The sequence below is a fragment of the Sturnus vulgaris genome, chromosome 6 (assembly GCF_052056855.1).
Source record: "Sturnus vulgaris isolate bStuVul1 chromosome 6, bStuVul1.hap1, whole genome shotgun sequence".
Lineage (NCBI taxonomy): Eukaryota > Metazoa > Chordata > Aves > Passeriformes > Sturnidae > Sturnus > Sturnus vulgaris.
Genome location: NC_142248.1, coordinates 468,320 through 494,588, shown reverse-complemented (window position 1 = coordinate 494,588; position 26,269 = coordinate 468,320). Strand labels below are relative to the sequence as shown.

Here is a 26,269-nt window from a genome sequence, read left to right as displayed (position 1 = left end):
CAGCCAGGGTGGGGATACTCCCAGGGTCACCTACCATCCTACTGGGAACTGCCCAGCCAAAAACACCCATCCTCCTCTTTTGGCAGGAGAACTTACCACACTCGGAGCCTGGCTAGAGCCTTCTGTCTCTCCCCCCCCCACTCACATCTTCTTGGAAACTTGCTGCCAAGGAGGAAAGGTGGCAAATGGGGACACATCCAGTGCAGTGGCTGATCTCTGCTGTAGACATTGCTGATGTTATCTCGTACATCAGTGCAAAGAGGGGAAAGGAATATTTTGAAAACAATGATATTGCTGCAGCTGGATGAAGTGAGGAGGTGACTACGCAGTTTAAAGAACTTTCGCCCTCATTTATGTTAAGCAATTGTTTCACACTACAACACTTTAGGTTTGCATAGCACTTGAAAAATATGGTTTCTGATCCAACAGACAGTTGCATGTGCTTATGTGTTTATTCATCTAGGAATGCTGCCTTGCTTCACTTAGTGCAAGCTTAAAAGCATTTCCAAATTCAGGTTTCCAAAATCTGTTTTTCAGATCTGATGCCTATGGTCTCCACTATGGTATCCGTACAAGCACTAATAGGAAAAGTAATTACTACCGTCAATTAAATGTAGCCAGTTAGTAACAGAGCAGTTTCCTTACTAGTTCCTCACCATACTGGAAGAAGCACATTAAAAATGCGTTCCTACCTACCAGATATGCCCACATGTCTAAAGAAATCAGGTCTCCTTGACAGCACGCAATCTCACATGCCACACCGGCTGCTTGCTGACTCCCCAGCCCTGCCATGCCGGATGTCGGGCGGCAAGGAGTCCACCCCACAGCCCCCGTTGCCAAACCCCAAAAGGCACACGTAGAAACGGCGACGCACAACCTGGGCACAAAGCACGGGCAGAGGCGGCAGGTCACTCTCCCCGAGCTGCCAGCGCTCAGACCCTCGCTGAAATCACGCAGCTCGCAAGCCAGTTCTGGGGTACCACGTTATACTTAAAAATAGGCAGCCTGGCAGCGAGGGGGACAAGAAGACCAGCTAGCACGGGTTGCGGGGGAATGCATTTACTGGAATAATTTAGGGCGGCGGGGATGGGGGTGGTATTTGCTTTTATAGGGTATTTTAGGGAGGATGGCTTTTGGGGGAACGGGGGAGGATGTCCGGTGGATCTTACCTGGCCGGGGCGGCCAAGCCCCCGCGCGGTGCCGCCCTCAGCACGCCGCGCCGCGCCGCCGCCGCCGCATGGCCGGGACACGCGTGGGACAGGAGAGGGGACACGCGTGGGGCCCGCCGAGTCGCTCCCCCGGCGGCACGGAAAGCGCGCAGCGCCGGGCCGTGGCCGGACAGCTGCTCGGGGGAGGCGGCGGCAGGAAATACCAAAAGACTGATCCAACCACGCTAGGGAGAGAGGGAGGGAAGAGAAGGGGGAATGGAGAAGGAAAATAGAGGGAGAAAAAATAAAAACTGAGGAGAAGGGGGAAAAAAATGGGAAGGGAACGTGCAAAATCCGGGCGGGATCGGCGCGGCGCGGTGCTCGGCTTCCTGCGGGAGCGCTCTGGCCTCTCCCGGCCGGAGCTCGGCTCCCTTCGGTTTGTTATTCCCCCCACACTCCCCGCGGTTTGTGTCTTTCTTCTCCTCGGCATAGGGAGAGCCTAAAGCAAAGGCAGAGTAAATAAAGCAAAACCACCAACCCAGTTAAACAAGAATCAGGCGGACCCCCCGGCCAGCAAGCAGCAAGCCATCCCCGGGGTTCAGTGACGCCACGCGCAAGATAATGGAGAAAAGCCAACCTGGAGGAATCACCGCGCTGAAACCCTGCAGCTGCAGGAGCACTTTGTCTCAGCATCCAGCCACACGCCTCCGCCGACGCCGTGGCTCAAAGGCGCCCATGCAATCTGCAGCCCTGACACGCAGCTGAGCACGCTCCCAGCTTCGCCTGTGCATCCAGAGCGACAAATCAATCCCATGGTAAGCAAGGACCCCTAAGCTCCTCCAGACGAGGAGGACAGTCCAATCATCGCATCCCTGGCCTCAGCCTGCCTGCCCTTCGGGGGAGGCATGACTTTACAGGCAGCAGAGTATCTGGTAAAGCATCACCACAGAAAACGAGCCAGCCACACGCATTTAACTGCTGCTTCCTCTCGCCTCCACTCTGCGGCTCCCACGGTTCAGCGCTGGACCAAGAACAGGAAGCCAAGCAGGACTTCACACCTTCATTTCCACGGGAAGAGGGGTAGCCGAGTTAAAAGGCACTCAAACTTTCTGAAACCAAAAATCACATGAGGGGATAATGTGACCAACATGAGTCTAGCTTGCATCACTAAAGTCTGAATCACCCATGTACAGCTGAAGCTTTGGTGCAAAATACAGCATGAAGCTCAGACTCATGCTTCTGAAACCAGAAGCATTAAATCATGTGCCTGGAGTGCTTTACTACCCCACCCTTCACAGAAGAAGCCAGATCCTTTTTCTCTTTAGTGTGTACAGAGGCTGAACCAAGTCAAAGATCACTGATGTTCCTCATACTATACAGGAAGCCAGCTTCCAGCACTAAAAAGCAGCAACTCGTTACTTGAGAAGGTGTCCCAGATCTTAATGAAAAATCCTGAATTCGTCGCAACCTGCAAGCTCAACTTGGACCAGAGCACAATTTCTCTCACTTACTGCCTCCAGCCAACACCAGCCCGTGCATGGACTATGAGAGATTCACCCTGCATCACTGATATCCATGTACCTCATGCCAGTACAGGAAGCTGATTTTCTCCTAGTGAGCTCAATGGGACATAGAGCAGAATGCACTATACCTAGCTAGGAGTAGAGCATGGGCTGGAAGGAGAATTCATCATCCATTTTTGCTCTTTCCTGGAAAGAAAAGCACTATAAACACAGCATAAACTGTGAACAGCTCACAGAGCCTAAGCTGTCCCTACTATTCAAGAGTAACCACACCCCTTCTCTACCCATTAAATAAGCCCCTGAATCGCTTGCATAGGGCAGATGATTTTAAGTTCACCTCTATTTGTTGTGATTTCTGCCATCATCTGCAAGGTGTGGAGAGTTGCCATGATTCCAGCTGCCTTCAAGCTGGTCGGGATTTTCACTTAATCTTCACCAAAATTTTACCCTGAGGGCAAGCCTGTACTGTGCAATGGGGCAGGGCACTGCATGGAGATGCCAAGGCCTCTCATCACTGGCTCAGGGCACTGCCAGGTTGAGCCATCCCCTTGGAGCGTGAAGCAGCTCCCCCTGCCTCATACTGCCTTCTCACTCTCCCTGCTGCCTCCTGTCCTGTCCTGTCCTGTCTGCTCCAAGCCACCCTGGGGTCCTTTCTGTGTCCTCCACTCCCTCCAGCTTCTAAAAGCAGTTCCTTCTGCTTTTAGAGCTGGAACACTTAAATGTTGCCAGGTAGTTTGCCAGCACCTTGTTTGGTACAAATGGCTTTTCAACTAAACCATGGACTTGACATTGGTCCAGCTGTCTCTATCCAGACTGGCTTTGTCCCACCATGGCTTCTCAGCTACTTTGGTACAGACATCTACAGTTTTTAGCACCCTCCATGAATGTCGGTGGGACTTAGCTCACTTCCCAGGGATTTCCATTTTGAACATTTTAAAATATCCTTCTAAAAGTGTTTTGGCTAAAGATTTCTACTAAATTATTTTCTTATCAGGCAATCATTCCATGATTACTGGTGTTTCATCTGTTCACTGCCACATTGCCACACCCTACTCACTTGATAAAAAACTGAGCATCCAAAATTATTTCAGTTAGAAACCCTGATAAAGAATAATACATTATGTTTTCTTATGTGCTCTAGGCCAGTGCATGAGGCATTAGTGATGCACAGAACAGAATACTTGTCAGTTAAATTGCCAAAATTTTGTCAGTAAACTGGACCATGAGAGAAAATTTACCTCAGACTGATGCTTTGCATTGTGCAGCCATGGCATTTTTTATGGTTCAGGGAGCCCTGAACTTGAATTTGCTGTCTTCAGACCTTGCACCAGATGGGTCCTCTAACTGTCTGAGAGAAATCCATCACTTTCCTGTCTGTCGATGCTGGGACCTAGACCTGTTCTCCCCCTTTTAAGTCCCCCACAGAAATGTGGGGAGTAAGCAATGCAAACACTAATATTTTTGAAGACTATTTTCCACAGCCCTCTAGTGTCTATTCTGTTAACAGCCATTCAGAAAATACATCTGCTGGTTATGTGCTATCTGCAGTACATGCAAATATACCGGAACTGCATAAAATCCTAAGTGGATAGATGTGGAGTACAGAGCTCATAACTCTGCTGTGCATTTGGGGTGAGCTTTGCTGTGTCCTAATGCTACCTGAGCTCCCTAGCTTAAAACTAACTCATCAGTGTCCCCCAGATATCACATATCCCTTTGACAGAAGCTCTCTGATGGTACCTTGCAGTTAGGGCTGAGGATCCTTCTGACTTCAAATCTCCTTTGCAAGAAATCAGCATTCCTTCAGGGAGTCTGCAGCTGCGGTATTTCCTTTGGGCATTTCCCACCACAGCAACAACATTCTGTCCTAAAAGGGCTTGTAAACTGGTGTGAACTCTATCATAAACAGGGTAACAAAAGCAGCAAAGCACAATAAGCTTTAATTCTAGTGCTGGAGAGTAAAGTTAGGCTGTCTCAGCTGTTGTTACTCCAGTCCTTATAATCCAATAATGCAACTCTAATAGTCAGAACACTGAAAAGCAGTATCTCACATCTTTTTGGGACAACCCGTGGAGATATGTAACAACAGAGTATCAGTGTTGTCTAGAAGTTGTGGCAAATGCAGACAGGCAGGTAAACGCAGCAGCAGCAACAGACAGATCACTCAGTTCTCTCAGGTCAGCAGCCTGCTTAGGAAATTGTTGCAGTGCTTTCCCCCGCATCTTCCTTTTCAAATCCTCCACTTTCACAACTGCTGAATGAGCTCCTCTTCCCCCAACAGAGATCTGACTCCACCTATGTGAACTGTAAATGCATACTCATTTTGCAGAGTCCAGCAGACTTGCATTTGATGCTTTCCTATATCTCACAACATAGTTACAATAGTTCCACAAGCTCCCGTTCATGTCTAGATAGCTACGTACCATAAAAGCCAGAAGATATATTTATTGGCGTCTATTAAAATGAAAATGGAGAGGATCATATTTCTGTCATTATAATTACTATAATGGCTCTAGAGCCATACCCACATTAATCAGACATCCTATGAATGGTTGTTAGCATTGTAAGATACTTGCCCTTAAGCTCATGGCACATAAGTGAGACAAGAAGCAGGAAGCCTTAAAACAAATGAGTTAAAAAATATTATTAAACATGGGTCTTTATCATTAGCCTTAAGCTTCAACACAGCTGTATACAATTAATGATAAAAAAGGAGATAACTTCTACCAGCAAGTGTTTTCCAATGCAATGTTCCTTAGCAAAAATATTCTATGCCATAGCTGGATAGAGAAGGACTTTCTTGTTAACAAATAGTAGTCTGTCTGTTTAGAGCTCTGAAAAAACATGTTTGTTCATTTTACATTTTGAAAAACAGAGCTGCTGCTAAACCAGGATCCCAATTGCAAGTTTGCTGGAACAGGTCCCACAAACATCTCCCCGGGAGCCACTGGAGACTGGAGTCCTCTTGTGGCAAAAGGTAGAGGAAAATTTCCAGTGCCTGATTACTGCTGAAAGTGGCACCCAGTAAGAGGTACAGGGAATATGTACTTTGTAAAGGGCTTCATGTCACATTGCAGAGCATAAAAGTGGCAGCACGAAGACTTCGCAGCTGGCAGTGGGCAAGCGTCAAAAGGAGCAGGATGCCACAGTGTTTTGATACTGCAGACTGTGCTTCTGTTTACTGTGGTAGCTCCTTTCTGTTCTCATCCTGCTGAGATGATGTTTCTGGCTGGGTTTTTTTGTTTGTTTATTTTCCTGTCTTTGTTAGCAGAGGTAATTTTGAGCAGTTTGCTAGCAAGAACTTTTCTCCTGGCTCATATATTCACTGTACAGTATCAGAGATTTGCACCCATCCTTCTTGTCAGTCTGGCTGAGGTGGGCAGATAACACAATTCTAAGATCTTGTTTAGATCCTGCTGCTCTGTATTTCATCTCCTTTTCTGCTATGTTGTTTCCTCTCTGCAGTACACCGTGTGGACTGCCTTGAGCTCATCTTAGGAGATGGTTCTATGGATAGTGGATCTTGGCCATGTTAGTGCCATGATCCCTGCCTGGAATAGCACCACAGAAGCTGGAGTAAGTAAATAACCTGAAAGTCTTTACTCCCACACTGTGATCAGAAAGCTTTCACATGTCTATATTTGGGCTTGGGTTACAGCAAAGAGGTTATCTGGCTAGCAATTTCATCCTGTGGGCCAAGCCTCCAAAGGGCTCATGAGCCTCTCATAGCTTTGGTGGTCCTACAAACAAGATTTTGAGCTTTCAGGAAAAGGTCTCCTGCATGACCTTGTAGCACAGGCTTCAGAGGCAGCTTTAAAACCTGCCAGTAACAAGATAAAAGATACCAGATGCTCTTCCCTGGTTTATTTTCTCTATCTGACCCATCAGGTGCTTGAATGGTGCCCTGCTTTCTATAACCTTAAGCTCAAGGGTGTTTTTCAGGTATCTAAATACAATGCCATTTCAACTACTTCATCCCAGACCTCACTCCAGAGAAGTTGTTTGTGATCTTAGGTATCTTATATTAAACAAGTCTTCTAGGGCAGACCTTACTTTTCCTACCCTGCACCCTCACCAATGTAAACTTCTGTCTCAGGGGGTCTCATTCAGGAATCCCAAACTAAAGTCTGTGTTGGGAAGTAAAACTGTTCCCCATACGTGGGTACACGTCTTACTGCAGCTGGAGTTAAATAAATTTTAGTTGTGACTACCCAAGTTCCTAATTTCTTACTGTTCAGCTGAAGCCTGTTCACATTAAGCACCATGGACCTGTTTTATTTCCTCCAAATGTCTAAGCCAGCAAATTAAGCTGAATGCTGCCATTATGGCTTTGGTGTGAAAAATAGATCAAACAGTTTGGCTGCTGTTGATTTGCTCCCACAGGCCTGGCCAGTAACTAACTGCAAGTATCATCTCAGAGAATAGCCCAACATGCCGAGCTGAGCTGGTGAGCAAGATTCCTTCTGCAGCAATCTGGAAAGCAGCCGAGATATCCAGGATCTGACAAATTGTCCAGTGAAATCTGGGCTAGATTTCAAAACTCTTGATAAGACATGACACAAAACCAATTTGGTATTCAAAAACATTCCAATAGCCCTTGTTGTTAGTCAGGCTTCAAGCTAATTACAAAGCAAGCTAGCTGTTACAAAGTCTCGAAGGACAAAACAATAACATTCATGTATATGTAAACATATCCGTAAGTAGAATCATAGCATAGTTTGGATTGGGAGAAATCTTTAAAGGTCAGCCAGTCCAACCCCTCTATAAGCTGGGACATCCTCAACTATGTCTGGTTGACCAGTGTCCCATCCAATCTGACCATACAAATATGTAGCAGGCTGCAATGTGAGTCCATCCCCTGGGCAGCAGTCCTCCCCGAAGTGCTGCAGCATGGGTCACTCTTCCATGGGGTTCTTCACCACGGAGAAGCTGCTCTAGTGTGGGCTCCTCTCTCTATGAGCCTCTCACAGAAGGGTCACAGCCTCCTCTCAGGCATCCACCTTCTCTGGTGTGCTGTGGGATCTCTGCATCCCTGTGGATCTCCATGGGCTGCACCACAGACTCCAGAGGAATCTGGGCTCCGGTGCCTGGAGCACCTCTTCTCTCTCCTTCTGCACTGACCTTGGTGGCTGCAGAGCTATTCCTCTCACATGTTCTCACCCCACTCTTCTCTAGCCACAATTACAGCTGTGCAATCACTTTTTTTTCCTCTTTTTCTAAAATATACTGCCACCATTTCTAGTTGGCCCAGCCTTGGCCAGCAACACTTCCATCTCTGGATTACCAGGGACCAGCTCTGCTGGACAGGGAGGAAGCTTCCCGCAGCTTTTTCCAGAAACCACCTCTGTAGCCCCCATGCTACCAAAAGCTTGGCCATCCAAACTCCATCCAACACATGTATTTCTATAAAAGATTCTCCTATCAGACTCATAAACATAGACACACAGATCTTCATAGGGGCCAGTACCAATCTCCCCACACATATTTAGTTATGTATTGACTGATCAATACTCTGTCCATAGACTAGATCTGATCTAGACAGACAGAAATCACAGCTTAATTCCGATTTGTTTACTACTTCATTCTCTCCAGAGAGGGGTATTTTGAGTTACAGATGATTGAATCTAGTTCTTGACACTCAATATATACTATTGATTTGGAGGTCAGGCCAGAGAATCACAAATCAGCTCTATTAGTAGCTTTGTAATAACACTGTATCATATTCCCGAGCTTGCAGCTGCTTCCAAGGATGTGTTTGTTCTCATTCTTGACCCTTTTTATTTTGCCTGACTCTTGACTCACTCTTGTTGCCAGCTCATTTCTTATAAATCATGGAACTTCTCGCAGCTTCTTTCCTTCTCTTCTCTCCAAAATTCATCTTCTGGCTCCATTTGTGATCAGGCAAAAGAAGTCTCCTTGGCTGTTACAATTCATTTTAAGGATTCTTTGTTATTGCTGATGTCTCCAGTGAATTCCCACAGGGGCTTGAAGGAGATCAGGAGGAAAAAGTGCAATATTTTTTGCTGCTTCTGAAGGGCATCTGGCTTGTCTGCACAGAGGGATGCCAGTATTTTTGTCATCCTTTTGCTTCAAACAGGGAGACCTATCCAATGTTACAGTCACAAGTTACAATTATAGAAATAAACCACAAAATACTGAAGCCTGGATGAAAAATGTTTCCTGAGAACAGATAAAACACTATCAAAGACCATGCTCTGACTTACAGCCCAAAAGGACGGCACACAAAGGTTTGTTCCAGAGCAAATTGTCTGGTCCTTTTATGCCACAAAGGAACTAGTTTGATCCCAGAGTCACTGATTAGATCTGTGCTCTTGAAGTCCAAACTCAAAGCCATTCTTAGAGAGGATGGCTTGATTTAGCAACTACTGGAGTCCTGAAATAGTGGGATAGTACCTTGGGAACTATGATGTCCACATGGGTGACCTGATGGTGGCCACAGAAAACCATAAGTATTTGCTCCATCATTTTGCAAATTAAATTGTATCCTAGCTGTTTTCAGCCCTGATGAACTTTATTGTTCCTCTGTCAGTGACTGTGTCTCCTGATCCCTTCACACAGTGAAACCAGGCTTGCTGTGGTGTGTGACTTTCTCATGCTATCACTACATTAGCAAGCAGGAGCTCATCAGTAGGGCAAAGAATTTGGTATTGAGGAGGCGACATGCACACTATTTGCATTTCAGAGACCTGAAAACAGCTTTACTCTGGTCCCATCAAGTCAGCATCCATCAACAACTGCAGCAAATTAGGCATGCTCCTAGAGGGCATCTTCCCATACTGATTCACTGAAAGGGATTCCAGGTGCATGTACTCTAAGCCTGCTCTGACTATGAATCAATGAGCAGTAAATAAAAACGATCTGGATATTTGCCTCAAAACCACATTGCTGATCTGTCTGAAAAAGAAAGAGAGTGACATCTGAGAATCAAAGAGGCTGCTGACTGAAAAAAAACCAAAAGAGATACTGATGGAAAAAAATACCCTGAATGCAAAGACACAGATTTTAGGATAACATGTCATCTTATCCACTGACTGGTAATAGCTCCTTAGGTTTCCACAAGCCTTGGAGCTTGTTGCTTAGCCCTTCTTTATTATGCTCCCTTAATTAAACCTGGCTGTGAAGGTCAAGATATTTGTCCCTGTTCACACCCAGGGGAAAAGAGCTGTGTGGAGCAGCTAACCCATATGGGACATTGCTGGAAGCAGATCCCACAGCTGGAACACTGTAGCCCCACATTCCACCCAGGCCTCCACTGGGTACAAGCCTTGTCATGAAGCCAAAGGCTTTTTTCGATCAGATATTGTCATATGGTGGTTTCTGTGCCATGTTCAAAACATGCTACTGTTTTGAAGATTAAGTGTGTTAAACGTAGCAGCCTTTCACTGTGAACTCTCATGGTAAAGATACAGGCATTAAAAGTAAGACCAAGTTCTAAGAACAGAGGTCTTTTAAAAAGGCAGTCAGTGAAAAACATACCATAGGTTTGAACAACAAATGATACCTGTGGTTACACTGACCAAGAAATTGCAAAAAATACACAGATATATGAAACGTGTTAGTTGAAAGTGTTATTACTTATATTTATATTTGTGCAATTAAAGGAGCAATGTTCATGAAATATATAGGAATGAACCAAGAGTTCAAGACCATCAATGATCTCTTGCTACCCAGAACAGGAGACTCTCTGACATGCAATTAATCCTTGTCCTGTTTCCCAATGGTTACAAAGAAGAGAGAAGAATAACGGGTAGAATAAAATATTCTCGTTAGCTGATCTCAGAGTGAAACAAATAATTAATTACATTTGAATACGGTGAGCTAATTCTGTAGTGCTTTTCCAAAGTACCTTAAGTAACCCTTGGGAAAACAGATTTTTTAAAGCAGAACAGAATCCAAATGAACCTTCAAATGTGTGGGATCATATTAAAACCTTCAAATTGATCGTATTTTCATCAGAGCTGTGCCAAGCATCTCAGTCAGCTTGTTCTTCTGCAGCAAACTTCATGCTCCTCACAGCTCTGTCAAACTGTCCAGTGAAACCAGATGAAATTCGGCAGTTCTGGATGTAGTCAGAAAGCTCACAGGATACCTGTATCAGCAGTGACAGTGATACAAGGCTCTGCTGGTTAAAGCCAGAGGGAAGTCCAGCATATAGATTAGTTTTGAAAAATTGCACTTGCCACTGACAGGAAATTCTTTTTATCAGGAAGCAAAACCATAATGGAGTAGATCTGTAGAGGAGCAATATCATTTGGTGTCAGCTGGAGGTCTGAACATCATCATATATTCTTTTTCTTTCCCCAGGAAGATTGCTCAGGGTCATGGGATTATGTTGAATAGGCTGGTAATTTTTAGGGATATTTGAGCAAAATGGTTTTCTCTTCTCTGAAATACATGTCTTGGAAACCTGCTTGTACATGTACACACAGTTTCTCCCTGAACAGATGTTACTTTTCACAAAATTACAAGGCTGTCATCTGTGGTGAATACTAAGTAGTTACAGGAAGTCTATTCTCTGAGCTGGTACAGAACATAGAACCCAAAGGAAGGAACAGAGGATCTGGTGAGGAAAATAACATCTTCTCCAGACCAGGTCTCAGTTCTGGCCTCAGATACTGAATTTCTCTTTGCAAATCTTTTATGCCTTCAATTCTTCATGTGCAGAATGAAATATTTCTCACAGACTTTACTTACATACATTTTATACTCTTGATGTCTTACCTACCAGGTCTAGAACTGTAGTTACTCCTATTCTGATATAAATAACAATATTTTATTTCCGTTCAGTATTCAACTTCAGTGCTTGTACAGAAAAACAGCCAGTGACTCCTCTATTGTTTTCCTGTGGGTTCGTTAGATTTCCCCTTAAAAAGACTCAGGGAGTTTCTAAAAGCACCAGTTTTCAGAATGGAAGAAATTTTCAAAGCTAAAAAGACCCACAAAGAAGTTATGTTTATAGAAGAAACAAATCAGTCAGAGACTGTATTCTGTGTTCAGGCTTTTGCCTGTGCAGAAGTAAAACCAAGTAAGAAATGTTTTTATATGTCTTTTTTATAAGAAGGGCAGTAATATACCTCAAATAACATAACCTGGAAAGCAAAAGGCCAATAATTTCCCTAATTTCTCTTTTCCTCTATTTTTTTTTTTTTTTTTTTTTTTACAATAGAGGGAAGCTGGGGATGGAAAGGTAGGAAAGCACTATCTGGGGAGGTGGCAGACTCTCAATTCTTACTCAAAGCCTCAAAGCACAAGTAAATGTCATCAGCTCCAGAAAACACAAAGGAATCAATGTCTGGAAGTTGCTTGGCATATTCTCATCTCACTTGCAAAAGCAAATTCTTACCTGTTAGAATGGGAAAGGATCTTTCTAAACACAAAGTGAATATAAATTCACAGAAGATATCTGTGAGTTTGTTTGTGCATTTGTTTCTTCCTGGTCATACTGGTCTTCTGAGATGATTCATGTTAAACCAGGGTGGACATTCTGATTTTAGGTGAAGACTGGATCTTGTCAGAATAACTTAAATAATATGCAGCAATATACAGTTAAAAAGACAAGCTTTGATTTTAGACACAAAGTGTCCTCCTGGGAACTACTGCTGGTTTAATTAAAGAGGTTCAGTCTCTCTCTTTCTATTATAACTATCCCATGTTCATCAGCCGAGTTTGAGGAGAGACTGATCTCTGCTGCCTGACATTTGCCTTCACTTGAAAAGATGCCAACTCAGCTGACAACTATTGTGACTGTAATGCAACAAACATTAACTATTTCACTTCTTAACAAAGCACACAAGGAAATCAAAAGACCACAGGGCCTGCAGAAACACTTCCCAGAATACAGAGAGAGCTTGGCTGCTGATATGCATAAAATTAATATATTTAAGCCTACCCACAGTTAAACTGCAAGGAAATAAGAGGGAGGGCACCAAATGAAGTATTTCTTATGAAAAGGTTAAGGTTGGGCTCAGCTTTGAAATGCTAGAAAAATAATACTCTCATTAACAGGTTTCTCTCTTGTCCCCAGAGAGACATCCTTCTTAGGATCTGGAAACAGGAGGCTTCCAGCGCTATAGCACTGACCTGATGGATGGGCAGGGGTTATTGGGATGTTTTTAATGAGCTATAATGGCTTTCTTCGGGGACTTTGAGAGATCAAGATGCTGAGAACAGTTTGTCTCAAAGTATGACAAGGGAAAAGAATGATAAAGGATACAGAGACAGGTATGCTCTGCTGAATTCATTGCAGTGCACAGAAATTATGCCTTGACAAACTCACTGTTGATGAAAAAGAGATTTTAAAATGACAGAAGTAGGTACTATTGGCTGTTGTGGATGAACTATAGTCTGTGGTTTTGGAGGAATGCTGGGAGAAGCCTTCTCTGAGAGGTTCAGAAAATAATTACTGCCTGCTTTTTGAGCCTACAGTGATGTAAGAAGCAAAGCTGGAAATCACTTCTGCAAAAGGGGATACATACTATGTACCATCCTCTAGGTCTGAATATAGCCGTCTTCCATCTCCAGCTTTCCAGAGCCACCAGAACACCCAACACGTTCTCCAATGCAGAGAAGGTACCTGGCACATATAAATCCTCACAAAATGGAGCAAATCCAGCCTTTTGTGCTGTAAAAATTTCCCACGCAACTGTCAGAGAAGTGCACACACTCAGCAACAAGCCAAATTAACTCTGGTCACTGTATCTCGTGCCCAAGTGCTCCCATCAAGGCAGGGCTGATCATTGTTCTTAGAGTTAAAGATTAATAGTCTAGGTCCATGACACGTGCCAGACCAGTAGAAAATCAACACATTTCTTTGCAGCATCTGTGAAAATCTAGAAACTTGGGATGGAGAAGGCCTATTGAGTGTCAGTGTGTCTTGGTCCAAGATTGTTCCTAGTCCTTGCTACATATTCCTCAGCACCACTGGAAAGCATGGCCACAGCTACCCATTCATAGCATGAGGCTACAACTGCTCAGGGCTCCAGGTATGAGCTGGGGCACAGAAAGCCTGTAAAAAGAAGCTTTATTGATGACCACAACCCAACTAAGCTAAACAGATGCACTGTTTTGGGATTAGTTGTTTGAAACATTTGTTTTAAATTAGACAGAACAAGGTTTGTGCCTTTAAAATAAATTGAAATTAGCAGAATTTCTATCAGATGACCAGCTTTTCATGTAACATGCACTGGCAAACCCAGTTATGGTGCAGTGAAATTATGCCTCTGGTCAGGTCCTGAAAGACATTTTCTCCAAGAGCATTCAGAATCAAATGTGCATTTAACTTTTCTTTCCATTTCACACTCCATTTCTAGTGATTAATGCTTGTGTTCTAGATGGATGAAAGCGGAAACAGATGTTATCCACTCACAATGCCATCCTGATAACCCTGAGCTAAAGGCTGAAATCCTTAACAGATTAGAAGCTGAAATAAAAAATGGATAATAAAGTGGGGAGTACGGCTGGACAAACTCTTATAGGTTTCATTTCTGTGGATAACAATGCACACAGGCTACGTAATCTCCATGCTGATCTGCCAGAGGAAAGATTAAATGGCAAAATTCCAGCACTGAAACCTGCAAGTCTCTTCTGCTCTACTCCCTCAGTGTGAGCACCAAACTTTTTAGCAGAATGTCACTGTGTACACTATTCTCTTGTGAGTTTTCAGCTCATTCTCCTCTCATTGAAACAAAATAATTTTTTCTTATACATTCCTGTGAGCTTATGGTATTTCTGCCATTAAAAGTACTTGTAGCCACTTTGTGGTTCATCTGGTGCTGAGCAGGTTAGGAAAAATATTTGAATTTTCACTGAAGTAAAACTGTGAGTGGCTTTTATCAAACAAGAAGACACATTTTTTGGTGATTGGAACATTTTTTTCTTATTTCTTGATTCAAGCCTAGAAAGTATTTTGGAACAATTAACCTGACATGGCTTTGTCAGGGAAAAATTTATTTTTACTCCTTTGTTCTTTACCTCAGAGAGCTACAATATGTCAAAAAAAGCTGTGCTGTATTAATCTATGGACAAGACAAACCAATTCAGCTGAGAGCATGCTATTGGAAGCTAGAGGAAAGGAGATCTGCAACATCAGTACCCTGAAGAGCAGAGAGCTGGCTAGAAATCCAGCAGCTATACAGCTCAACATCACTTAACCCACCCTTTTAAAATTTTTTTTTTCCTTTTTTTTAAGACCCTCTAATTACTTGCTTTAAAGCCCAGGAATAGGAGCATGGATGCAATAAGCTAGTCCATTACCCTGCCTCAGACAGTAGTAGATGTTTCTGGGGGAAGGAAGCAACAACCAGTAGTAGACTGGTATAGGATAATCTTATCCCCCACGTCAGATCAGATCACAGTTCAGTAGTTAAGAGACTGGCTTAAAACAGAGCATTTAATATCCTTTTGAGAGGACATTAAATAATTTTCTACTCTGGCCACATCAATGGTGAATTTCTTTCCAAAACCCATCATGGAGGCAAGTATCCTTCATATATCTGCTTTATGTATCAGATCAACTCTCCTAAAATGCTTAACATTGGAGAAAAGGCTTAAAACAGTAACTCAAACTACCTTTTCCAAATGGAGAGAAGAACACTCAGCTTGCTGTGTCTAACTTATTCTTTGTGGAATTCACAAGTACAGGTACAAGATGCTTGAGGTCTCTTACATCGTTGCCAGATCTGTGCTACTTCCATGTCTATGGATAATGCATAATAAATCATAGCAAAGCTATTGGAAATACCAGCTCTTCCTCCTATTCTTAAGAAAAGGCTTAAAGACCTAGACAATAAAATTATCTTAAATGATATTATTTAAAATTATATATTATTTTTAATGTAACGTTGACACAACAGATATAGAGCAAAAAGCAAGAAGATGAACATGATCCTTTAAAGGTGTGTCATTAAAAACACCTCCAAACTCATGAACCCCTTCCCACCACCACCTCCTAAGAATGGTTTAGTTTTGTTACAGAACGTAGGGTGAGGAATAACACAGCATTGCAAGTTTCAGAGTATTTATTCTGTGATGCAAAATTATCCAGATCTTCAGTCCGCACCAGGCACAGGAATCTGTGACTCCAAATTGCTTCTAACCTCCAGGCTCCACCTTCTGAGGCTACAGTCAAGATCCCAGTTAGAACTATTACTAAACTTGCACCTTTCCTGGCTCTTCAGTGACACCTTCTGGGACAAAAATAGACCAAACCAATCTTCGTTTTTCTGCAGCTCTTTTTACCTGTAAGTAGGAGTCAAGTGAGACTTTTGGAAGCTAGTTGAAGAGAAATAGTGAGCCCACAAAAAATGCTACGCAAATACAGCTGCCTGGCCCTGAAAAGCACGATCTCTTTGGAGACTGGGCAGGCCACAAATCTGTAAGCTTTCACTTCTCCCACCATGTATTTTGATTTCCTAAAATTGCTAACTGAGGAGAAAAAAATCACACTTGAACAGCTGGATCCTCCCTATAAGAGCAGTAAGGAGGAAGGTGGAAGTTTATATTGAAATATCTTACTTTTAGTGACGGTGATGTTATCTTTGCTTGAGGGCAGGTTTTAGATGTATCTGTGGTGAGACTCCAGGACACAACTCTTCTGTTTCATTCTGGCAGCACTGTAAAGGGCTGGACTACAATTCCCACTCCCATGCAACCCCAGTCATAAAGGACACGGGCACATACATAGGTTCCTTCAGCTGCAGGGGAAAGACACCTTTTTATCCACTCTCAGGGGAACATGCTGGGAAGACAAGTAGGCTTTGCTAGGTAGGGTATTAACTCGATAAGTAGGCTGGAGCTTAGATGAAAAAATGAGCACGTTTAGCAAAGAGGTCTGATCTTAAGCACTCACATATGTACAGCACCAGAATTCAGTGTCACTGTGCAAATTTATTGCCACTCAGACAAGAAGAAACATCTCATTTTCCTCTGTGCATAGTCTATTGCAAATAAATGTACTTTTGATCACACTATGCTCCACTAATGATCCATCTTGTACTTTTTTTGGTATTTCCATCCTGTCTGCCACAGCCTGTTTATTAATCTTTAGCTTTTTACTATCCAATCAGTCATCTCGGACAACAGTTCTTTATGTGCTTTTCAGCTACTACTGAAACTACTAACTTCAGTAACTACTTTTTTTCACAAAGAGAACACATAGTGGGTGAAAAAAAGTATTTAAAATCTGAGATGGTCTTCAAGTTCAACACAAAACATCCTTTTGTCTGACCTGAACTAAAAGGAAGCCAGAAGGGCATCCTCTCCATCCAGGGCAGCTGGCATTACTGCAAGGGTGACACGGAGGCTGTGCTCTGTGCCCAAAGTCAGAGGATCAGCAATTACATTAGTGTGACCTGCTCCAGTGTGTAAGTTAAGCTGCTCTGTGTCACGGACTGCTTTCATCAGTGCACATTTTCCTGAAGTGGTAGGGTTTCTTTGTACAGGAGGTGCATCTAACGTGACACGTTGGAGCACAGAGAATTTACTTGTAAATGGGGAGTGCTGAGAGCCACAGGTAAAGTTGGCAGTGTGCAAGGTAGACAATGTGATTTGTAACAAAAGCAGAAAGAAGTCACGTATCCTATGGACTTGTGCATTAATGATCCGTGGCCTTCTGCTGGAGAGATTCTAATATAACCCATGAATCATGCATAGCTTAAAAAGAAAAGAAGACCAAAGAATTGCTGTGCTATCGGATCCCTTCATTTCTTCTCTGTAGGAGCCAAAGGCTGACCTCTTTGCCTTAGGGTTAAGTGCTCCTAAGCACACTGCCACAAAGCTGAAAATAAAGGAGAGTTCTCTCCATTTCTGTCCTCGCCCTGTGGCTCAGGAGGAATCCACATCTCCATGTGCTTCTTTCCTGGCCACCTGGAGATCCAAGTGTCTAATTCCAAAGGGTAGGTTTGTATATCTGTTTTCACTACTGGATAAGTAAATTGCTACAATCAGCATCAATTAATGATTGCTCCTAAGCAGATGAGGCCTTGCTAAATTGATTCTGGGAATTGTCCTCTTGCTGTGTCTCTTGGTTTGTATAGTGGAGAAAACATTGCCCTCAAAACTCCCCTACTTCCCTTTCAGAGTATTATCCCCCTCTTATAAATTTTCAAACGCATATTCTGGCATAAGCCTGGATTTTTTTTCTACATATTGGTGCCCACTGAGAACTTTTTCTGAGTATTGGGTTCTTTCTGTATATTAGAGCCTATCTACACATTTGAACACAATTTGCTGTCACCCCTTTTTTCAGGGTTAAAAGACAAATAAATTGTAAAAATTGTAAAATAGTAAACCTCTGTGATAACGAGAAGGCTCAGCAAGAAGATTTTTCTGGCTTTTCTACTTTAAAGAGACAGGATTTTATGTTTACTGTTCACTCATGATATTGAGGCAGCCTGACCCAAACTGAGGCCCCAACATGCTGCTCTGTTTCTCTAAATATGCAAATGAAAACTGCTTGTGAAAGTACAGTGTTTCCAAGGCAAAGCATTATGATTTACATTTGACCTCTTTAAAAAATTGCTCTCATCTGGCCTCAAGAACTCCGCATTTTTTCTTTTTACAGCTCTTTTCCTTAAAATTTTTGCCATAGGCTCCATCTTGCTTCATACTCCTGGAAGCACTTATTCTCTGGGAGCTATGGGTCAGTGCTCCAGAGAGAGGTCTGGGAAGCACCTTCCCAGACCACCACATTCCAGCTTCAGAGCTTCTTGCCCTGCACTTTGGTATTTCCACCCCCCAAACCAGGATATGCCTTCTTCTTGCATGTGAATCAGGAGGGATCCCCTGTTTGCTGCCTGTTGCCCTTGTGTTCAGCCTTCAGATTGCTGACAGATAATTTCTTGCAGTTTCTCACACTCTGTTGTTGTAAACAGTGAGGGTTTTGCATTCCTCTTTGGAGGAAGAGAGAATTGATGGACTGTTGATGGAACCTATGGGGTCAGGAGGTATTATCCTTACTGTCCAATCCAGGGTCATTGTTGGAATTCTATAAATAGACATGAAATGTAAATAAAGTGGTTCTTTTCCTGCTTGATTCCTCGTAGTCACTGAGTGTGTCTTTCCTTCTGTGTCATTTGGTGACACTGCCTGGCCAGACCTGTGCAGGAAGGAAACACTTCTGTCCCCAGGTGTAATTACAACTAAAGGGGAGCATCCTCTCTCCTCTGCACCCTGCACGGGATGCCATGTGCCTCACTTGGAGGGATGTGTCAGCCCTGGGAAGGCAAAACGTTGGCCCAGGCAAAGCAAAACTGAGCTACCTATGCTCACTCAGGCTTCAGTGAAGTATGTGCCACTGGTGCCCATAATTTGGCTATCAACACGTCCTGGTGTGCTCACGTTTTGAGCATGTCCATGTTTTAGGCACACTTTGCACAAATATTAATGAGTAGCTCAGGGGCATGGCAGCAGAGCACCAGGGTGGAATTATAACCACACTTGGCATGATGTATCAAGCAGCGTGCCAGAGTGCCTATTGTGGATTTTGGGTTAATATTTGCCATTGTCTATCACCACTCATCAGGAAAAGCAGCATGTTTTTAATAAACTTTGAAATAAGGGATAGGTGAATTGTCCTGACTGCAACAATCCAGTCACTAAACTTCCTCTTGGCACAGGTTATCTTTGTTTTCTCCCAAGTTGTAGATTATGAGGGACTGTAAGTTAACCTGCCACGTGGAAGGGCTTCCCTCCTTATACAATAATACCAAGGTGTTATTTCCTAGCTTGGAGTAACCACAAAATCAGATAAATCCTCAACAAAGCACTGTGTCTGGAAATGAGGAGAAAAATTGTTCCCTGGGCTTTGTTCAGGTGCTCTACTGCAAGTGCCAGCAAGAGGGCCACTTCCCTCCAACAGCAAGGGTGACTGCAGGGCTGGGATCCTGGGAACAGTAGGGTTAGGCAGGAACAGGATGGAAGCACCATCTCACTGTAGATGGTACCAGTTAGCCATGCCTAAACAGATGCCCCAATGGGGGACTAACAGTCTGCCCACACTAGGCTGTGCCCTGAGCTTTGGAAAACACTGGAAAAAAGCAGGTAAAGTGCTCCAATATCAGTGTGCTGCAAAAGCCCAGAAACTTTGGCCTTCCCTTGTTACTCCATAGCTTTGAAGCAGAGAACGAGGCTGCATTCCTAAAGGGGTGAGCAGAGTTCCCTGAGTTCTGGCAGGCTTGGTACATCCTACACGGGCTCTGGGACAGCAGTGAGTGTCCCATCCTCGCTCATAATGAGGTTGAAGGAGCAACAACAACAAAAAGCTCAGCTGAAGTTTTAGCAGCAAAACTGCTTTAGCAGATACTGTAGGTCTAGTGAGACTGCTAAGGAAAGATAGCAAGCATATGGAGATTCGACTTACTGGCATAAATTTGGAGACATCAGCATAGCTGCAGAAAACACCATTATCGAGTCTTTAAAAATAAAAAAAAAAAGAGACAGCTTTTAGTACAGAGATATGGAAAAAAGAGGAGATAGGATATGGTATCTCAAAAGAGATACCTGCCCTATTTCATATGTATTTTTGGACTCAATTTTCCCCTTGCATAAATCAGTAGGAAAGTCATCTTCAGCACCATATTTAAGTACATAATTAGCTTTAAGTAGATGCTTCATCCTGATTTAATCACATTGCTGCATTTGTGCCTAAATCAAAATGCTCTTAAGAATCTTAAAACTACAGTGGTATAAAAGACATGTAAGAGGTCAAAATCAGATACTCCAGGGTTGAATGTAAATTGCTACTGCGGATGAGCTATTAGAACAAATGGTACTATCTTTTACCAATAAATTACACTGTGCTGTACTATGATAAAGAGAATTTGTCTTTTCACACATTTCCTACTCTGTTTCCCATCAGCTGAAAATGACTCTGCAAGAGTCAGAGCCCAAAATAGAGTCAAAATTCTTAGGACAAAAGCTAAAATGCAGCAAACTTCTTGTGATACATTTAAAGATACTTAATGAATTACACAAATTGCTTCCACAAATAAATGAAGCAGCTGGTAATTGACAGGCTGACCTGGTATTCTCAGACTGTTACTACTGTAACAGAATGGATATTGCATGCCTAAATGATAAATACTGCAATTCAGCAAAGTAGTTCAATCTGTGTTTCACGCTCATTTAAATGAAGCTAAAATATACCCCTTTAGGGGTTGGGCTGATGCCTTAGCATTGCTCATTTCAGTGAAGAGTAACACAACAGATTCTGGGAGTTACAAGAACTGGAGCAACATCTAAGAAATCTCCATGAAAAAATAAAACAGGAAGACAATTTCACTAGTTTTATCTACTACACAAATCAGCACACTAATTCATTCCAACACCATGGATAGCAGAATAGATAATCAATGTTTAAATTGCCCTGTAAGACAAAATTATAAAAAGATGCACAGCTTGTTTCTAATAAGCTAGTTTCTAATGGGATACTTACAGAATCAGCTAGCCAGAAAGTTTCTTGGCAGCCCAGTGCTACATATCTTCACCTTGTTTTCCCACTGCCATTCTTCAGTCAAGAGAGTCAGCTTGTGATTTTCCAACACAGAAAACCCTCTTGGAATTTTCTACAGGGGAAAAAAATGCCTCGCACCCCAGAACCTTTCCCGTATTCAGGATCAACTTCTTTTTGAAAAGCTAAATAAAAGTCTCTTTTGATGAGTACTTGCTCATCTCCTGACTCAGACTGGGCTCTGGGAGTGTGTCTTTTTTGTCCTCTTTCTGTGCTAGACTGAACACCATGGAGCTGCTTGGTGTTAATCAGCCCCCACAAACACACGTCCCAGAGCAGCAAGCCCCTATTTCCCACTGCTGCCTGCACCCTCCACAAGCACCCACAGCAGGGCCTAGGACCAAAGTGCAGGATTAGGGGCATGGAAAAGAAACCAGCCTTGGGAGATGAAAAGAAGTGAGAGGATGCCATAGGTGGGGGGAGCCACCTTGGGTGGGCAGGGACGATGTCCACACCTTTGTGAGTTTGAGTGCTGTGCATGAGTAGGTAATACTGGAAACAGAATTGTTAACAATTTACAGAGACAAGATGCTGATTAGGCCATGGCATTTGTCATTAAACCTTGATGAAACTCAAATTGTGTGTGCAATCATTTTGGTTAATTTGCTACCATTAATAATGCATGACTAAACCACTTCAAAACACCACTGAAATGGGAAAATATCCCTTAGTTTTGTCCCACTCCTCATTTTAAGGAAGAAAAATTATGATAGGTATGGTATTGCACTGGGACTTTAGAAGTACAGATGGAAAGTACTGGCTCTTCCCAGGAGCTGTAAGCCTTCACATAGTAAAATCTTTGAAAAAAATCTCTGAGTACTTAGATATTCAGGGCCTTGGACAGGCTTGTACTGCCCTGATACATGAAGTCTGCTTTAGCACTGCTTGGTCTCCATCTAGCTGGAAATAATCTACCTCAGGAGCATCACTGCTTTGCACTGATTTATTCCACCTCACTTTCTTTCATGGGGCACAGGCCTATGGCTCAAGCTAATATGTTACAGTGCCAGTTGAAATAAATGGGGCACATGTGCAAACACTCAGGCACCTCATTTATCCACCTGTAAAAAATTAGTTTGGCACATATTTTTTAGTACTGGCACATGTGGAGCTGTTCAAGCTGAAAGGTTGCAATAAATGTTAGGAAAGACTGCCTGCAGGCTGCTGGCCTGTCTCATCATCCCAAGAGAGGGTTAAAAAAGTTAAAACCTTTTCTGGATCCTGTCTAGTCTAGTACAAAGCTCTGAAGAGAAACAAAATGAAAAACAGGAGACAAGGCATCAGAGACACTCCAGAAATTCCTAGCACAAAGCCTGGACAAAGCTTTGCTCTCTGAAGCCTGCAGTGCACCAGAGGATGCACTAGGAAGCCACTCTGGCTCACCCTGAGCTCAGTGCTCACTTAGCAAAGTGGAAGAGAGAGTCCATCCCTTGGGTGCCAGCTGAGGGCTGGGCCCAATATGCAGACAGGTGCTGGATATAAAAGAGAACAATGCTTTGTGTTTAAGATGCTGCCTTTTATCCACAAATTGTGTGCCTTTCTTTTCTTTACTAGATATTTCTCTTAGGCATCAGCTCACCATGGTCACCATCACAGCTTATGTTAAGCCACCTTCTTTACAGAGATTTTGGCTACTTCCTGTTTAGAGATCACCCACCTGACTTCTAGAAGATTTTGGGGGTGAGATTGAAAACTACAAGCAAACAAACAGGGAAGGTGCTACTTTTGTACATTGATTCTTCTGGCTTTTCTTCTAGGCACATCTTCTAGAGATGCCTTATGTAGTGAAGTATAGACCTGCAGAAGGAACCCACACCTGGGAGCATTCAGAGTCAGGACCCTGTTGGGAAGGCTTAAAGGGAGGATTTAGGAGATTTGTAAGATTTGTGCCAGCCTTAGAACTGAGATAAATGTTTCTCATTTATCTCATGAGCTCTCTCATTTTTCCTATAGCCATTTTCACCCTGAAAGAGCTTTTTAGAGAGGGAACATTTTTCTAGCCTGAATAAGATTGGTTAGTACAAATAGAAACTAAATGTAACTCAGCCTTGGAATTGCAAAAAGAAAAGATAAATGAGACCTCAGTGCTACCAACGATACAACTAGATGGTTTTCACATGGGACTCTTAACAATAGAAGCTTTTCAAGAATAAATCCTTATGCTTTCAAGATATATGCCTTTTCAATCACCAGCTCTTATAAGAGGTTCACAATAAATGAGTGCAAAACCAATTAATGGAGAACATAACGTCATCACTTAACATTCCTGATATTGATTCCATTTCATTAACTGGTAAGCACTTTATACTCTCATAGAGAGATTTTTGTCCCTCCTCAGGTATCTAACTATAAGAATAAAAATAAATATAAAGATTATTCCCCTTGGAGCCTACCTCTAGATATATTTCCAGAACAATACTTTTTTTTTCAGTCAGGATGATGCAGAAATTATAGTAGTGAGAAGGAGATGTAACTTTTTCTGCAGGCTTTAAGCATTTGATTTGCCTGTCAGAAACACCATCCATAAAACCTGCAGTCCTCATCCTTCAGAAAGAGTGGCAGAGGAAGCCAACATATGAGTCAGGATGGTATTTACTGTGCCCAAATTAGCAGTGGGTGTGTGCACATCAGTGTGGTTCTTTGAGGGTTGGCTTCCTGCTTGTGGAAGCCATTCCAGGACAAAGCTTGAGCCTTTCTGAGTCATGTTGGCTATTTCACCAGGGTTATACCCGTTCTGAGCTGTGTTTCAGCCAGAAGATGGTTGTCTTGCAGTACAACACACACCATTCAGGACAGCTTTTCTGCCAGCCCAACGGGAAAGCAGGACACACTGGAATCATTCTCCATGGCTCTATGACTTCTCTGGCACTCAAGGTATTCTCTTCAGAGCAATCTTGCTAACTCTAAATAGCTTTAGATTTCAGCAAAGCATAAGGACTTTCCCATGCAGAGCAGATGAATAAAAAATAAGGAAGACTAAAAAAAATGTCCCTGGTGAGATAAAATTACTCAGGTCTACAGGTAACTTAATACTGCCTGATAAGAAAGGATATACTGGTCAAGAAGATTTGAGGTATATTATGATAAGATTATTTTTCCCCCTCTTCCCTGAATTATTTGCAAAATCAACACAAATTTTCAAAGTGTTTTGCTGATTTTCAATTGGCTTCTTTTGCTGAATGAGATTCATTCACTTCTAGCCCTGACAAAATAACTACAGGAAATTGCTTCTTTCTGCTGCTCTCCACAGCAAGTGTTTATATGCACAGAAATGAGAACATTTTTCAGAAATGGAAATCATCCAAGAAATTAAAGAAGTACAGTATGTCTTGAAAGACTAAATCTGCTCCAGTATTTTCAAAACAATATGCACGACCTGGGGTGTGTGACTCCTAGTGGAACTAGGGAGAATCACAACATTGCAGTACAGGTCTTTGAGATACACATGTCTAAGACCTGATCTCACTAAGCTTTAAACCAGCACTGCCCTGCAAGAGTTTACAGCTTCCTGGGAGTACAGAGGAGAAAGCAAACAAACAAAACCAGTGAAGAGAAAAACCTCTGAATAGCACAGGCAATATGTAAAATAAAGGTAAGCAAAAATGACAGTATTATTTACATTCATTGCCTAGAAAATTGGCAGTGATCAAGGTAAGGGCTCTTAAAGAATGGCTAATCTGAGTTGTTTTAATTTAAATTCCCCTCAGGTATGAGCTGCAACTATATCTACACACTTTTTGACAGAGACTGACTAAGTTGAACCCTTTTATTTGCACCTAAGCATAACATAAGAATGGTAAAGAATAAACACTTGGAGTGAACTACAGGTGTCTATAGTCATATAGTCAGTAGTGTAAAAACCCTCTTTAATGCACAGCAACCCAAACCTTCACAGAGCAGTTAATCCTATTTTTAAAAGAGCATCATTGGTGGCTACAATAATTTGCCCTCTCACTGACTATTGGAAAATTCCTACCAAACAGAAGTCTAAATAAACTTAGATTTAAAAGTCTCTCAGACAATCTGAAAAGGTAAAATAACTTCTGTAGAGTTAAAAATTTGCCTGGAAGGCTTTTCTCAGATGGCACTTTAGAATGATTTTCATTAAAATGAAGATCATTTTATGATTGACTTCAATGGGAGTACATTCCCATTAATGCCAAATATTTTACGAATGTTGTGTTTGTCATATGCAAGTGTAGAATCACTGATCCTTAAGGGAGTGATATCAGAAAGAGAGCTGAACTTCCTCCAGTGATTTAATTTGGTCTGCAACAAATCTCACTAAAGGAGACAGTTATATCCTGGATTTAAAGGCTTTCATGCAGAGGTTCACCAGATTTCACATCTCTACGAGAAGATCTTGTTTAACTGAAGGGATTTAAAGCAAGTCCTCAAAAAGGGAGCATGCAGAAACTGGTTTGATTGCCTTTTTTTGCCAGCAAGGCACTAGACAGCACTGTCTGGCATATTGCTGCCCAGACTGACAGCCAGCTGAGAAAGAGCTGGGTATATAACCTGACTTTGTCTTTCATTGGAAAACCGTCCTTCTTATGCCAAAGGCTTCTTCACTGTCCTAAAAACAATCACATTAAGGAGATAAAGCTGGATTCTCCTTTAACGCACTGAAAAAAAAATTAAAGAAATTAATTCTTGCCCCACTGTTGACTTACAGATAAAGCAAAATTCAGTCTCCAGAACAGTAATTTCAGAAGACATGAGGACTTCCCAAAGGGAGTCATGGTAGAGTTTTTCCCTCTTCCCCATCCTACCTGCTCCAGAGCTAGCTCTTCAATCCTGGTTAAGTACTGGAACAAACAGTGATAAAACCTCCTCGGCAGGATCCTCTCTTCTGTGAGTAGCCAGTATCTCAGCCACAGTCTCAGAACTGCTGTGAATTAGAGCCATCTATCCTTGTATTCCCACCACAAACTCTGCACAGGGCCATGGAGCACACACTGTCACACGAGGATTGAGATTGTAGTATACTACAATGAGTTTTTACTTTGTCAAGTAAACTATGACACTGACAAATATTATCTAATAAAAACATTTCAAGTGTAATGCCAAAG

General features: G+C 42.6%; 1 protein-coding gene across 4 annotated transcripts in view; it reads right to left on the bottom strand.

Annotated features, from left to right (window-relative positions):
• The window catches only part of OSBPL5 (oxysterol binding protein like 5), a 180,874-nt gene that overhangs the window by 140,698 nt on the left and 13,907 nt on the right, over nt 1–26,269 (bottom strand). The window contains exon 1 of one of the 4 annotated variants that reach the window (XM_014887298.2): nt 1,786–2,259. The exons of 1 other annotated variant lie outside the window; for it this stretch is intronic. The gene's annotated coding sequence lies outside the window, so the exon portion shown is untranslated. Of the gene's footprint in view, nt 1–1,169; nt 1,311–1,686; nt 1,704–1,785; nt 2,260–26,269 lie in introns of those variants that run through there. 2 more of the 4 variants (XM_088166642.1, XM_088166643.1) reach the window with 2 other exon arrangements.